This window comes from Lissotriton vulgaris, chromosome 1_1 (genome assembly GCF_964263255.1).
Source record: "Lissotriton vulgaris chromosome 1_1, aLisVul1.2, whole genome shotgun sequence".
Taxonomy (NCBI): domain Eukaryota; kingdom Metazoa; phylum Chordata; class Amphibia; order Caudata; family Salamandridae; genus Lissotriton; species Lissotriton vulgaris.
This window is the reverse complement of record NC_141685.1, coordinates 2,136,726,461-2,136,742,483: the sequence shown is the minus strand read 5'-3', so window position 1 is coordinate 2,136,742,483 and position 16,023 is coordinate 2,136,726,461.

The following is a 16,023-nucleotide window of genomic DNA, read 5'->3' as shown; positions in this document are numbered from 1 at the left end:
TTCTTCCTCAGTTCTCAGAAAACAATCATGCTGTTCTTCAACATTATCTGTCTCAACTGAAATCGGCAACAACGTGGCTGGATTCAACGTGTTGCATCGTTTAATGTGCGCATGACTCGCTAACAAGGTCAACTCGTAACCCAACAACCGAGCACTAGTTAAGTGCTGTGTCTTGGTACTGTTCAACAAGGTATCCACTGCATGTGGAACCATTACGATCAACGTGTTGTCCATAACCAAACCAGCAGACTGTCGAATCGAAACAGCCGCTGCCGCCGTAGCTCTCAAGCAAATCAGCAACGCTCTAGCTACCGGATCTAAAGTCGACAAAAAATACGCACATGGACGTTGCTCATCGCCAAACTGTTGAGTCAAAACTGACAATGCACATCCCTCTCTCTCATGGACATACAATGTGAAAGGCTTACTGTAGTCGGGGGTACCCAACACAGGAGCCGAACACAACGCATTGCGTAATTCGGAAAAGCTCTTCTGACATTCGTCAGTCCAAGAAATAGGATTTGGAGTATCCTTAACAGTAAGAGCTTTCAAAGGCTTCGCTAACAAAGAAAAATTCGGGATCCACTGTCTACAGTACGACGTAATACCCAAAAACGCACGTACTTCTCTCTGTGTTGTAGGAACACTAATTTTCGCAATAGCTTGAATTCTCTCTGGGGTCAGTTTCCTTCCCTCCTTCGATAAGAGGTGACCTAAGTAGGTTACTTCTTGTCGACAATATTGCAACTTGGAGAGAGAAACTTTGTGATGAAAATCAGACAAGTGGCGTAACGACGACAATGTGGCTTCTCTACAAATCTCTTCATTGTCAGTAGCAACTAACAAGTCGTCAACATATTGAATAAGGGCAGCACCATCTGGTAAAACCAACAGATCAAGTTGTGTTTTCAAAGCTTGGCTATAGATCGATGGACTCTCACAATAGCCTTGAGGAGCGCGCTTAAAGCGGAAACTTTGTCCTCCTAAAGAGAATCCAAAGATGTCTCTACTCTCCATGGCAATCGGGATGCTGAAGAAAGCATTCTTCAAGTCAATCACCGAAAACCATGTGGCCGTAGCCGGAATCAGAGTCAACAAAGCGGTAATATCAGGCACAACAGGAAACTGTGGAACAACAATCTTGTTCACTTCGCGAAGATCGATCACAAACCTAAATGCAGGAGGCTGTGAAGAATCAGTTCTCTTCAGAACAGGCAAAACGGGACTATTGTACACATTACCTCTCGTTTCCTCAATCACACCTTTTTCAATCAGATCATAAATAATCGCTAAAAGTGCACGCTCACCATCACTCGAGATACGGTACTGTGGAATGCGCGGTAACTTAGCATTCGACTTCAGTGTCACAACATATGGATGAATCTCTAAAAGACCGACATCGTTCGGACCAGTAGCCCACAATGAATCTGGTAAAGAAGACAATTCAGGTGGAAGTCTGTCTTTCGATATGTACATCGGAGAGATCACTCTCTCACCCAACGTAAGATGTTCTCCTGATGGAGAACAATACAACGTTGCATACAATCTCTTCAATACATCCAATCCCAACAAGTTCTCACCACAACCTGTAGTCAAAATGAGGGGTGCTTCAAATTTACGAGGTCCAACAGAAAGAGACAACGGAGCAGAAATTGGATTCGTAACCGGGGCGCCAGAAAAACCTACAGAAACATTCTCAAAGCCAGACAAAGGTGCGCCAGGGAGTTTAGAGTGTATTATAGAACTCTTTGTAGCAGATTGCATCAGGTGTGTCTAACAGAAAAGGCTCTGACACACCTGATGCAATCACTTCAACATAAGGTCCACTCTGATCTACTGGAACTGAAACAACTCCCTCTCTTTGTCCATGGCTGTCCTAGCAATCGTTACCATCCACTTCCTCACCTTCAACGTAATAATCGTCCGTATAGAACTGAGCTGTCCTACCAGACGAACCCTGCTGCTGATCAAAACTGTTCATTGAGTTCTGTGGAGGCAAAGAACGCCCATTCTGTCCGCGACCTCTACCTCTAAGTGCTTGTTGAGCACCTCAACCTCTTACACCAGAAACACTGTTCGTGCGCTGTAACACAACCGGATAACTATTCTTGAAATGGCCCTCTTCTTTACAATACGCACACTGATTAGGCCCAAATGGAAAACGCTGTCGAGAAGACTCGTTCCTTTGCGAGATTCTCGAATATTGCTGATTCTGCTGATAATCGCATTGATTATTAGTACAGGGTGGATAAGCTTGTTGTAGAAGAACTTTAGTCTTCAATTCCTTAGTCTTCTTATCCGCTTTCTCTATCTCATCTGTGTGCCTATTTTCATAGTACTGGGCCGTAGCTAAAATCTGCGCCTACGTGGAAACAGCCCAAGCACTCAGACTCTTTCAGCTTATTGCATAAGTCAGGAAGCAAATTATGTACAAATTTGTCGACAAACAATCTCTGGCCACCTTCAGTAGCCATATCCTGACCACTATGATCTACAAAGGTCTCTTCAAACCGTGTAAAAAAGTCAGACACCGTCTCATCTTTCTTCTGCTTACAAGCAGACAACTTGTCCCAATTAACACGCACTTTAGGCATTAAAGTCTTCATATAATTAATAATCCTACCAGGGAGTTGAGTAATGATATCTTCAGGTTTAGCACCTCCTACTTGTCTATCATTCGCAGCACTAATATTAACCCATGTATCGCCCAATTCTTGATCATGATCCGTATGACGAATCCTACCCCAAATAGGCTGTGGAACAACATTTCCAAACAATATATCTATGTCTGCTAAGTTCATGATGCACAAACTCACAGTCTGAGTGAGCTCTTTATAATGTCCTGCTGGATTTTTGCGCGGATCAGGCAAAGACTGCTTAATTGCTAAAACTTCAACATGCTTCCAAAAAACATCTACCCAAACTCGTTGAAAATGTGCAGCAACATTTCCATCCTGAGGTCTCCAAACTGGAGGAACCTCACGCATCGGATATTGACGCGCAGCTCTCCTAACTGACGAATCAGGCTCAAACCATCGCTCAGAAGCAGTGTCACTACGAAATAACAAGATAGTCGCAACTGCTCTCCCAACATCATGAGGACCCACAACGGTCCCTTTCGCAAATTCAGAATGTATACGGTACAACTCATTAGGAGCTTTACCTACTTCTTCAACCCATTGTTCATGGAGGAACACACACATCATGTCAAAGACGTACCGTTGCTTTGGTGCTTCCAATTGAAGGAAGACATCCATAACACCCTCAAGATCATACTGAGAAGCGTACGTAATCCATTTATGCGCCAAATGATCCTAAACTGTACGTTCATCTGTATCAGGCAACTGACTACGTGATTGTCTACGCTCACTAACAGGAGACATACCCAATGGTCCCAACAAAGGAGAAAGGAAACCAGAAACTGCAGCAGTCATTCTCTGTCTAGCAGAAGGAGAAGGTGAAAGAATAAGAGAAGACGGAACAATAGTAGAAAAATCCAAAGTCGGAACAAAAGGAGCATTATAGATAGGCGTAGGAGTAGCGGACGAAGAAGGAAGCAAAGTTGGCGGCCCCTGAGGAGGCTGCGCCAAAGGAATAGTAGCCAACGGAAGAGGAGCTGGCTGTGGAGGAATTGCAGGTGGCACAACAACCGGAGGTTGTGGAACTACAACTGGTAGTGGCGGCGCCGTAGCAGTTTGTGCATAAGGGGGTGGCGAACTCAACATATGTGACATTAAAGGATCTTTCGCAAGATCTTTCTTTTATTCCTGCTCTTTACGCAGCAAAACTGGGTAGCATTTATCTACCGCTAACTTCCTAACCCTAAGCATCTGTTCGCTCTCTTGCTCTTCCTCATTATCCCTATTTGCTATAGCAGCTTGTACCATTGACAAACCTCGTTCTCTTTTATTCTTCTTCGCTAATTTAATTTCTTTCTGTTTGGCTCCTTTGCGCCATATGCGGAAAGAGTCAAACATTGCCGGCCGGGCTTTCTTTTTGAACAGTTTAACTTCGAGATTATCTAAAATCTCAGTTTCAAAGCTACCGTAACGGGGCCACTGTAGGACACCGTCTTTTTTCGTATATTTTACCCAGACGTCCTTATAACCAATAGGAGCTACACCATGCTTCACATAGAGTTCATATGTAGGAGTTCCAATCGGAGGAACCGGACACAAATTCTCTAACCGGGAATCCTTAGAACAACCACATCCAAATACCTTTCCAAGTCTGCTAAGACCAGGCATCTTCGCTCACTAGTCTAGCTTCAAACTTCAAGGGAAAATCTGAAAACGATAGTCTCGTGAATACACGAGTCCCTTGGCTTTGGGGCCTGCAGGTACCAAATCAAAGCGATCCACAAAGGGATACCAAACAAACTAAGGACTGGGAGACGCTCCACTCATACTTAACTGAAATGTCGATGGCGTCACCAGAAGACCCGTCAAACGTCTCGCTCTACAAATCGTCTAGGGCTCCAAGACAGGGCGACAGTCAGGGCAGCAGTCCTTCGTAGCCGTCGGAAAGCGGAGAACCTCGCAGCAAAGACTTTCGGACCACGACGACATACAGGGGTCGATGAAGTGGCAGGCCTTCCTTCAGAATTTCCACACGAAGCTCTCCACGATCTTCGGGCTTGGACCGGTACCGCTTAAGTCGCCCAACGTTGGGCGCCAACTGAAGGACCAGGTTTTTAGAACCTAGCGGCGCCAGGGAAAACGCCCGATGCCTTCGAGTTCCCCTGCCTTGGCAAACAGAGACACTGGACGCTTCTTGATGACGTCAAAGACCAAAGTTTATTGGCTGCAACCAGGAACAGAGATCTACGAAGCACAACACGGGTGGTTCGCTAGAGACTGCACAAATTCAATGAGCGGAGCATGGTCTTTTATGGCAAAAATCACATTCCAAAGGTGGCATCAGTTACACACAAACTAGCCAATCACATGGTGACATTTCATACATATCGCATGATGACAATCCCACTTTTCGTTGTCCAGCCCACCAGAAATGACCAAGCACATTCCAATTTCTTGTTCGATCAGGCCGGACAAACCCATCATAAAACCTCAACCCAAATCAGTGATTATGTCATAAAGGAAGGAGCAGAAAAAGATTGGAAGCAAGATAGAAAGGTGGGTGCAGTGTGCTGTAAACTTCGGCATGTCCTGCTCTTTGATCTTTATCTGACCAGCTGCTTAACAAGGAACTGGTTCAGCGAGGTCAGCCTCGGGCAAGGGAGTCAGTTCGGCCAGGTCATTCAGAAGTCAGCTAAGGTGTACGTGTCCCAAGGACTCGCTTGGCCGCAGTCATAGGCCTATGTGAGGGCAACCACACAAAATGGCTGCCGTTCACAAAATGGAACCCGAGGGTTCAAACGAAATCCCTAAATACATAGTGTTCTCATTAATCGATTAATGCGAAAACACTCGTACATACCGCACTCGTGATTTGCGGTCCACTGACACCAAAATCGTCTATTTCCGATGACCTTTATTGAACGGGTTCAGAACCACCGAACCTCAAATCCACAAACTACGGAACTACAGGATCTTGAAATACTCCTTGCGTCTCCAGTTTGTTTGGGGAGAGCGGGGGACGCAGCAGGACTACCTATCCCAGGAGGCTGCATGCAGCGGACCAGCAGCCCCACCCCCAGGACACCGGCTCACTTCCGCCCCGCGGGACAGGAGCGGGCGCCGCCGGCCTAAGCCCGGGCAAAGGGCGGGCCGTCTGTGGCCGTCGGGGGCTGGAGGAGGCTGGGCCGGGTCCCGCCTCTTGCATTTGCTATTTGCCACACCTAGCCGCCAAAGGTACTGTGTAATTATAGCTGTCAGCAGAGGGACTTTATGAACTTTAATTGCCTGACTAAGTTTACCCCATTGTAAGGGAGTGTTTGCTTGTCCTGGCGGGGAAGCTTTGTCTATGCCCATCCCTTTTTTCTTTCCTTCTGATACACTATTGATATGGGGAAAAGGAAGGTGATGGAGGGTGGGGGGGTGCCTACAACCAAAAATGGGAAAAAAGAAAAAAAGGTGCCCCATGCAGCGATGAACTGCGTGTTAACAAGAATAGAAGAATTAGTCAACGAATGCGAAGATGTCCTGGGGCAAAATAGCATCAAAATCGTGTCCCCGGCACAAGGAAAAATAATTCTCTCCATGTTTTCCAAACAAAATTCTGTTAAGCATCTTGTAAGCGTTGAGTATAGTACAACAGCCCAGATGAAAGAAGGACTCGACTCAACTTGCATTACAAACCTAGTTCCAGCTGCCGATTCTCCGGGGGGTCTGACCGAGGTCATGCCCTGGCCCCCTCGGTACCCTGCTCGAATAGGTTTGCCCCTCTCGACCTGGAACCTGATGATACCATCCCAATACCACCGGGGGGACACCTTGACAACGCAACTACAGAGAACATGGCTAGTTGCAATCTGTGTGGGCTCAACAAGTTAGAGCTATTAGAGAGGATTAGAGACCTGGAAATAATTGTGTCATCCCTAGGTTAAAAGGTTGAGGGTTTAATGGATGGTCGAGAGGCCACCCTCGCTGCTCCTGCTCCATCTCTTCCCCGTGGGCCTAATACAACATCCGAAAGGGCAAAAATAGACCTTCCTAGGGGTTCTTCTCCCAGTTTCCCCCCTCCACCAGCCCATCGAGCACGGGGTCCCGTGGGGACAAAAACAAAATCTCCCACCACTAGAACATATGCTGACTCCGTGAGACCCAGGGTACCCAAGGGGCGAACTCTGGGAAAGGCTTCTCCTATGGTTGACATCCACTGCCCGGCCCCTTCCAACTCGATTCCTAATACCCCAGGTACTTGTACAGGACTGCAAGGCGATCTAACTCGTGGCCCAACAATAACAGGTCAACAATATACATGACACAGGTCCCAAGATTGGCCACAGAGGGGGGCTATGAAAGCAGCGAGTCTATTCACAACAAAGCTATGCACTGGTTGAGTTACACAAGGGGATGCAGATCCATTTCACGGGAGGATATAGCCAAAGTGAGGTGGGTCACAATGGCCGATTCTAAGACCGACTGCATTGAGATACAGTTCTCCGACCCCATGATTGCAGAGAATCTATTGGCCCTTGAATTTAGATCATCCCCCCCTGAGCACTCAGCTATCCAGATCTGCCGCTTCCCACGTTGGTTAGTGGAGTGGGAGGATGGGGGCTCCGGGCTGTGCCTAGTCGATTGACTAGTGGAGGCTCGGCCTGATGATCTCCCCCAGGTCCCTGAGGTCTATCCATCAAGAGGTGAAGCTGTGGGTTCTGGCCCGTTAGAGCTAGGAGGAGCAGCATGTGAGATCATAAGGGAGATCACAATCGACAATCCTGAACTACCTGGGCGAGGAGAGGCGAGATATGCCAATCTTAGGAACAAAACTGTGGGGGTAATCCAGCTGCTCTCCTAGAATATAGCAGGGCTACAAAAAAAATTAGCTCTTCTTGAATGGAATTAATTTATTGGCAAATATGACATCTGCCTGTTCCAGGAGACATGGAGCCTGGTCCCCCTTTACATGCCGGGGTTTACTACATACTACATCCCCGCGATTAGCTCAGGTAGAGGACCCCTTCGGGGGGGGCTCCTTATATGGTTAAACATCAGGTTGAATTGGTCGGTCTCCAAACTGAATACCCCTTCCCAGGATATCTTGCATCTGACCGTCAGAGGGGATAAAAACGTTGCACACTTGGAGATTTTAATATTTATGCTAGAGGGTCTCCAGGTGCCCAAACAGCATCTATTCTAACAGTCCTAGGCACAGAGCTGTTGGCTATCTCTACTAATACAGGGATTATTGTTGCAGGCGATTTCAATGCACTTTTGAACCCCTGAGCGGAGAAGACATCCTGGGCACTAGAGATGAGGACATTAAATGGGCCATCCCTCACACTTAATTTAGCGCCTATAAAGAAATGGTCCCAAAGAGCCATACAAATTAACGCGCTGACTTTGGAGCATAACCTAAGAGCAGCTAATGGCAGGACCCGCACTGACCCCTGTGGAGCATACACTTTTAACAGGATCAGCTCCCCCTCCCGCATCGATTATATATTGCTAGTTGTGGGTCTATGGGCCGACCTCATCGACATGGAGGTCATTCCAAACCTAGACAGCGATCATAACCCCCTCTCAATGCAACTTAGATGAGGGGAGGACACTACATCTATAGTGTTGGATAGAACCCCGATGTTGTCGACAAGGGAGGTAAAGCCATCCAATTGCAACCTTCGCCTTAGGTGGCACATGGATGCTAAGCAGAGGGAGCAGAAGACCTTGGAGTTGGAATTACTTAATACTACTCCCATGGTTACACAGGATTCCATGTTCTCCGGGCTATACCAGGAGACCATAGGTAGGATAGGGGAGTTCTTCCGTACAAAAGACAATAGGGACCGGAAAGCGCACCCCCCACAAGCAACGAATATGTGGTACTCCACTTTATGTCAGGAGAAGAGACGGGACCTATCACCAGCCCCCAGAGCTAAAGACCAGACCAAAGTAAGTCTAGCGAGAAAGATTTACTCCAGGACAATAGACCAAGCAAAGCGCTTCTGGGAAGAAGCACACTGGCAGGAGCTCAAATCCGCTGTCCAGCTGAAGGATTCTACCACATTTTGGGAGCTCATTAACGTCAGTACGAGAAGGGGAGCAGAGCCAATTCCTAACCATATTACAGGTCGCCAATGGTTTGAACATTTCCATGGTTTGTACTCGGGAGGGGTTGAGAGTTCACCCTCCGATCAGGGGTCTTGGCTGTCCACTTTTAAGATTCCGGATCTGGGGGAAGCATTTGGGCTTAAAGAGTTATTATCGGCCATTGCAAGCATCGCACCAGGCAAGGCGGCGGGTCCCGGCGGCCTTCCAGGTGATTTACTATTACATGATCAGAGCCTTTGGGCCCTCTTCATCCTTCAGGTACTGAATCTCATCGCGAGTAGACATCCTGTGCCAGAATCCTGGAAAGGTGCTGAGGTAGTGACCATCTACAAGAAGGGGGACAGGGAGGATCCTACCAACTACAGAACGATTAGTTTAATCGATGTAGTTCAGAAAGTGGTTGGCAGGGTCCTCTTTACAAGGCTAAGGTCGTGGATAGATGAGGACAATGTCCTGTCACATTTCCAGGCAGGGTTTAGACAGGGGGTTGGCACGATGGACCAGGTCTTCAGATTCTTTTCGATCTATTGGAAATCTGTGATAATTGAAAAAGGTAGCCTATACTTGGCATATAGAGATTTAAGAACAGCCTTTGACCTGGTTCCTCGTGCCAAGCTTTGGCAGGTACTGTCAGACTTAGGCATTCCCCCTCTGATTTTAGATTTCATTGAACGCCTCCATGAGGGAAATCATGCCAGAGTTAGGTGGGGCCGCCAGGGCCACCTGACTGTGAAGGTAGCGGTAGAGAGAGGGGTACGCCAGGGTTGTGTTTTGGCCCCGACTCTGTTCTCCCTCTTCGTTAATGGGGTGGTGGACCATTTGAGGGAGGACCCAGCCGACGCCCCAACCCTGGCAGGGGAAAAATCACCCACGCTTCTTTTTGCAGATGACACCCTCTTGATCTCTAAAAGCCCGATGGGACTACAAAAACTACTAGATCGATTTAGCCAGTTTTGTGATTCCAGGGGCTTGTGTATAAATACATCCAAAATCAAGCTTATGGCACTGGCACCATCTAAACGATTTAGAAACACCATCAAGTTGAATGACTCCCCATTAGAATTAGTCGAAGCTTTCGACTACCTAGGTGTACGGATCAACAACTCGATGAAGTAGGATTCCCATCTGACAAAAATGCTGCTTACCCATAAACGTGTGACAGGGGCAATCGCAAGACATCAGCAACTCTCCCATAGCAGACCTGTAGCTCCTGCCATCAAGGTCTATGAGGGAAAAGCCTTGCCGTCATCTTTATACGGGGCGGAACTGTGGGGATTTGAGAACATCATGGATCTAGTGAGATCGGAGAATACGTTTTTTAGAGATCTGGTCTCGCTTCCTCCATCGACCCCACTAGTTCCGCTCCGCTATGATTATGGAAAACATCCAACCAACGAAATAGCAAGGCTACGTCCTTTACTATTCTGGGTACGCCTGAGAAGGACCCCAGAGCTGAGCAATTATGCTTCTGCCTTGACTAAACTAGTCAGACCTGAGACAGGCCACAAGATAAAATGGGTATCTAAATTGAAACAGCTGGTGGGGGGCAGAGGCATGGGAAAGCCAGACTCCGCCGCCTAAACAGGCAGTAAAGAAGTCTTACTGGGAGTGGGTCACCATAGAAGCCACACGAAATTTGAAGCAGGGCACCTTGACGGAGCAATTTCTAGATCACAAGCCCGCCTTTAAACCAGAGCCCTTTCTTGACTTTATTGAATCTCCGAGAGATAGGTTACTCAATCTGAAGTTGAGGTTCGGTACACTCCCACTGAACGACTTTACAGTGGGGTGAAACCCGAAGAAGGAGAAAGATAGTAGGTGCCCTGGATGTGCTTCCCTTACAGAATCCATCCCCCATTTTCTCTTTGCCTGTCCGGCATATAAACAGGGAGAAGAAAATGGCTAAAACCCGTCTGTACTAATTTGGGAGCTAAGAACTATGGAAAGGTGTTACGCATCTTAAAAACGGACACATCCTCTCTTAGTGCAATTTGTGGTCTAGCCAAATACTTGGGATGTGCCTGGATGACTAGAACTAAGCTCCTGCGGGTTAACAAAGCTTAGACATAGGAACATCAGTGAGGTCCCCTTCCAATTATATGGTTTTTATTGCATATGAATCGTTTTATCTTTGTACAGTTTTTTATGGATTTCTTTTTACATTTTGTATAATCTGTTTTAACCAAATCGAATCTTGTTCTCTTTTATTGTTTGTATGACAAGGTGATACTATTTCCTTTCATAATACTGGATGTTTTAATAGGATTAATTGACTGTGTACACTTTTATGATAATTTTTATCGAATAAAGTCATACAACAATAATAACACAGTGGAAGCTGCCTTTCTGGCCCTCGCAGGGAATGAGAGTCAGGCAGCCAGGATCTTTCGAGATACACAGTGTGCATGTGTACGCATGACTCATTCACACTGGCCTCAGCCCTGCAATCATAGAAGCACAGGGGAGCCCTTTTGTAGTACCTGCAGATTCGCAAGGCAGCCTGGGTGCTCGACGTCTGTCTTCTTTTCGTCTGTCAGATTCCTTCTGACAGTGATGAGTTTTTGGATACCGAGGCAGTAGCCTCATTACTCCACATTCATTTCGAATTTTTTAGTTTCTGTTTAGGTTATCTTATTGATGTGTGACTCTTTGTCACAGTTGAGGTTGTATCACATGGTCCGCTCAGTGATGGGCCGCGGGTAGCGGTCAATTGAGTTTGCAGAATTGTCAGCATGTTTCCTCAGAGAGTCTCGTCTTTGTCCATCTAGTTCCTTCCGATAGTGTTGAGTTTTTTGTGCCTGCCGCGGCGATTATGCCATCAGACAGCGAAAGGATTTTGGTTGCTTGCCAAGGCGATTATGCCATCTGGCAGCGAAAGGGTTTTGGTTGCTTGCCGAGGAGATTATGCCATCTGGCAGCTAAAGGGTTTTGGTTGCTTGCCGAGGCGATTATGCCTTCTGGCAGTGGAGAGTTTTGGGTACCTGCCGGCGTTTGCCTTCAAGCAGTGATGAGTTTTTGGATGCTGCGTTGCTGTTTCAGTTTCGCAAGGTTAGTGCTTCAATGGGTGGCGGGTAGCGGTCAAATGGGTTTGTAGAGATGTCTGCAAGTTTCCTGATCAGTGGGTTTTCCTTTTGATCTAATCCTTTATAGAATTTCCTTCAAGCTAATGTAAATGTAAATGTATGTAAATGTATAGGCATTTATATAGCGCACTACTTACCCGTAGGGTCCCAAGGCGCTTCGACCGCTGCGAAACCCTTCCTGGTTTCCCTGAGAGATGGTCCCTTAATGGGCATCTCCAGGGTGAGACCAGGCATCCCCGGCGGTCTGGTGGGGCCGTTAGTGAAGATGAGGCAAGCTAATGCCCAGAGTTGCCGAGTGTGATCGCTGATCAGAGTGGGCACCGAGGCGAGAGACCTGCCGCGCCGGGAATCGAACCCTGGTCCCGGGCCGTCCTCTGTTCTCGGGTCTGCCGCCTCTAACCAGTGAGCCACACTACTTCACAAGCTACAGCTCTGTTTAAGGCTGCTTGCATGTCAGTCAAGGCCTGTTACTCCACCCTTTACCAATTCGTCACAGGGTGGGGGCGAGAGCCAACAAACCACACTGATCCCAGCCAACCATTTCACGAGTTGGAAAAAGGGTGAGGAAAATCATGTTTCCAATTTGTTTGTGCCAAGTGCCTGTATGTGCCTGTAACAGAAGGCCTGCTTCGGATCTCAGTTCAAATGGCTTTTCTTGCAGAGATTCCGGTCATCAGCCATTGCATTTAGCTTGATGGCAAGGGCCGGACTGGCTGTAGCGGGCATTGTGCGTTTGACCTGGAGGCAGGAAGGGTGCGGGCCGGTTTTGCAGCAGTGGGGGATGGTTTTGTTACTAGGGGGATTTTTTTCTCGTTGTGCTGAGATAGCGCCCCCAGTAACAAAAGCAGCAGTGCTTCACACATGTGCCCACCCCTCCGCCGGGGGCTAGTCAGACAAAACTGCCAGGGCTACTCTGAGTTTCCAGTAGGGCCATGTTGGTGGCCCTGTTAGCATTACCCGTGATTGGCGGGAGTTATGAGCCTGCCTTAGACGCATTGCTAGTGGACCAGTAGGTGTTTCGGGGACAATCTCTGGCCTCTCATCACTGCTCGGAGACATGGCAGCCAGAGTTTGGAAAAGTGCCAGCAGCACAAATACAGCACCAGGTTATACCCGGTGCCTGAGCAGTGCTTGCCTTTTGGTGTCAAACATACAAGAAAGGTAAGTGCCAAGCAGGTGCATGTTGTGATATTAGACAATGGTGCACTTCCTTCCCCTATGTCTGACCCGTGCGGGCAGTGTGTTACATGCTCCTGTGTCCAGTGGAAACAGGGTGGCCGGAACAAAGAGCACATCAGATCCAACATCAGTGGGCAGGGGATTTTCTCCATCACTTCTCAAAGCAGTCGCTTCACGGTACTACATGGGTCATGTTTCACCTACAGTGCGCTCAAGTTTTCCAGCTCCACCATGCTTGGGTAACTCACCCAATCCAGGTGTTTTCTTTGCATGCTGTACATTTTAGCTCAGCTTTCTAATCATGACTACAAATCCCAGCATGCAGCTTAAAATCCTGGAATGGATGATCTGCTCACACTAATGCTGGGAAACTCGAGGGTTCTTTGTAAGACTACTATCACCTCCATCACTCGCAACCAGTCCCTTCAGCTGCTTCAAATCTCATGACCCAGCCGTTTGCTCATCAAGTCTGCGTTCTTTAAAAATTACCATTTACTACACCTAGTCTTATATTTCATACCGTTTGCAATGCCCCCGAGTCAGGAGAACAGGTGTGTGGCACGCTCATCTCTCATGCTGTATGCATGCCTCATTTCCATTTGCAGTCATTTCAAAATACGAGCTCAGGGTTCAAATGTGTTTATGAAAAAAATCCATATCCTAGTACTTGTCAACCCTCAGTTTCTTAGTGCTATGCTTAGTATTTTCTGACGCCTTTGTGGTCATGTTCCACAGCTGCCAGGTAGCCCAAGATTATTTGAGACAATTTAAGCCAGTTCTGACCTTTACAGCAGCTTGTCACATAAACGCGGGAATTGAAGTTTCACTTTTAACATTAACAGTATGAGTTCAAAGCTTCTGGGGTGCAAAGGGCAAGTGAAATAGACATACGTGCCTGAAGGTATCTCACAGTGGCAGCCACGGAAGAGCAGAGTCCTTGTATCATGGTGTGTGTTACTTTTCTAACAACAATTCATCTTTGATAGCGAGGCACGGAGGCCTGTTAGTTATAACTCATCTCAGAGTGTTTTTGAGAATGCTTTTTTTAAATGACTGACGAAAACACCTCTGTAAACAAACTTGAGGTGAGTTTTCGTCTTCATTTAAAGTCTTGTTTCTTTTAACAACTGTGCCTATATTTCTGGATGTATGTATGGTGTGGGGAATGGCGGGGCTAATCATGCTGTTCACAGAGATAAGAAATCAGCGTGAGTACTTGGTATAAATAGCAAATAATCTGTTTTTTTGTGGATTAATGATGCAATAAGTATCCAAGTGAACTGCATCACCATAGACATTAGTGTCTCTATTTTAGTGTGTCATGGAAACAAAGATTAAAACAAGCATTTGCAATGCATGAGGTCTCGCATTTGCAAGAGTTTGAGCTATTGGCATTGTAAATGACAATTCAACAAAAGGGAGGAACCAAGAGGGCTATTTTTAACGGGGTCCAGTGTATAGACCCTGGAGCTATATCATCAAAAAGGATGCACTGTTCCCCAGGGGAAGAAGAGTAAATAAACCAATACTACGTGAAGTGAAGAGGGGGTGGAGGGGAATCCCCCTTTCGGAATTAAAACCCTCACACTCCCAGCAAACTAGGTGTCATGCTTCATCATCTGGGTTTAACTCCTCGTCAGACTGGCGCTGCAATGTCTGACGGGCTCCCATAAAGGAGCTCTTTACCGCAGATCTTTTATTCCTGCCAGTTGGTGCATGTGGGTGTGAGGGCTCTAGTGGGAGTGTAGACGTGATAAGTGGGTGAACTTAAAAAAGGTTAATTAATCCACTAGGGGCCAGATGTAGGTCGCCAATTACTGGTCGGTAACGGCCGATTTCGGCCGTTACCGACCAGTAATTGTTTTTTGAGATGTAGGGTGCCCGAATTTTACCGAATCTGTAAATTTACCAATTTGGTAAATTTACAGATTCGGTAAAATACCGACTCAGTATATTTACCGAATCGGTAATTCAAGATGTTGGTGGAACTTAAAATAGTACCACAGGCCCTTAAGAATTCGTTATTTACCATGAAATACTATCTCATGGTAAATAACGAATTCCTGTGTACATGTACATCTGTGCTTGTACACCTGTGCCATGTGGCACACATACATGCCCTAAGGGCATGTATGTGTGTCACATTTTACACAAGCCAGAATCAGGGGTGCAATAGGGTGTCAAAGTGACACCCTGTCCCTCTTGTAAATTCGGTAATTTTACCGAATCGGTATTTACCGATTCGGTAATTGACATTGATTCCTATGGGCCTCAAGGCCCATAGGAATCAATGTCAATTACCGAATCGGTAAATACCGATTCGGTAATTACCGAATCTTACCGATTCGGTAATTGATTCGGTAAATATACCTACATCTCGATTGCCAGTTCTTAAATACTGAATCGGTATGATTCGGTATTTAAGAATCGGTAATCGGGGATTACCTACATCTGGCCCTAAATCTTTTTAATGGGGTGGTTAACTACTTTTATAAAAACAGTGAGGTGAAAATACACTCTGGTACAATGATCCAGCAGTGTAGGTTCTACCTAATGGTCGACATGTTTCATGGTCTATTAGCAATTCGTCAGGACCAAATCAAAATATTACAGTGCTACACGCTGTGGTACCTTCCACCTTCCACAGGATACTAAAGTGCAGGCCCAAGGGTCCTGCTTATTCTTAATGGGATCCTATTAGGAGCTATCAGTTGTGTCAGGAGTCTTCTCCCGTGAACGGGCACCTAGTTGTTCGGTACCCTGTCCGCAATGCGGACGCCAACCGGAGACCTACCCACACGGAGTCGGGAGGACTAGAGAAGGCTTCTATACAACTGGCAGGAACAAAAGATCTCCGGTAAAGAGCCCCTTTATGGGAGCCCGTCAGACATTGCAGCACAAGCATGACACCTAGCTTGCTGGGTGTGTGAGGGTCTTAGTTCCGAAAGGGGGATTCCCCTCAACCCCCTCTCCACTTCACGTAGTATTGGTTCATTTACTCTTCTTCCCCTGGGGAACAGTGTATCCTTTTTGATGATATTGTAAATGACAATGCCTTTTATTTATGTCTTTTGAAAACCTGC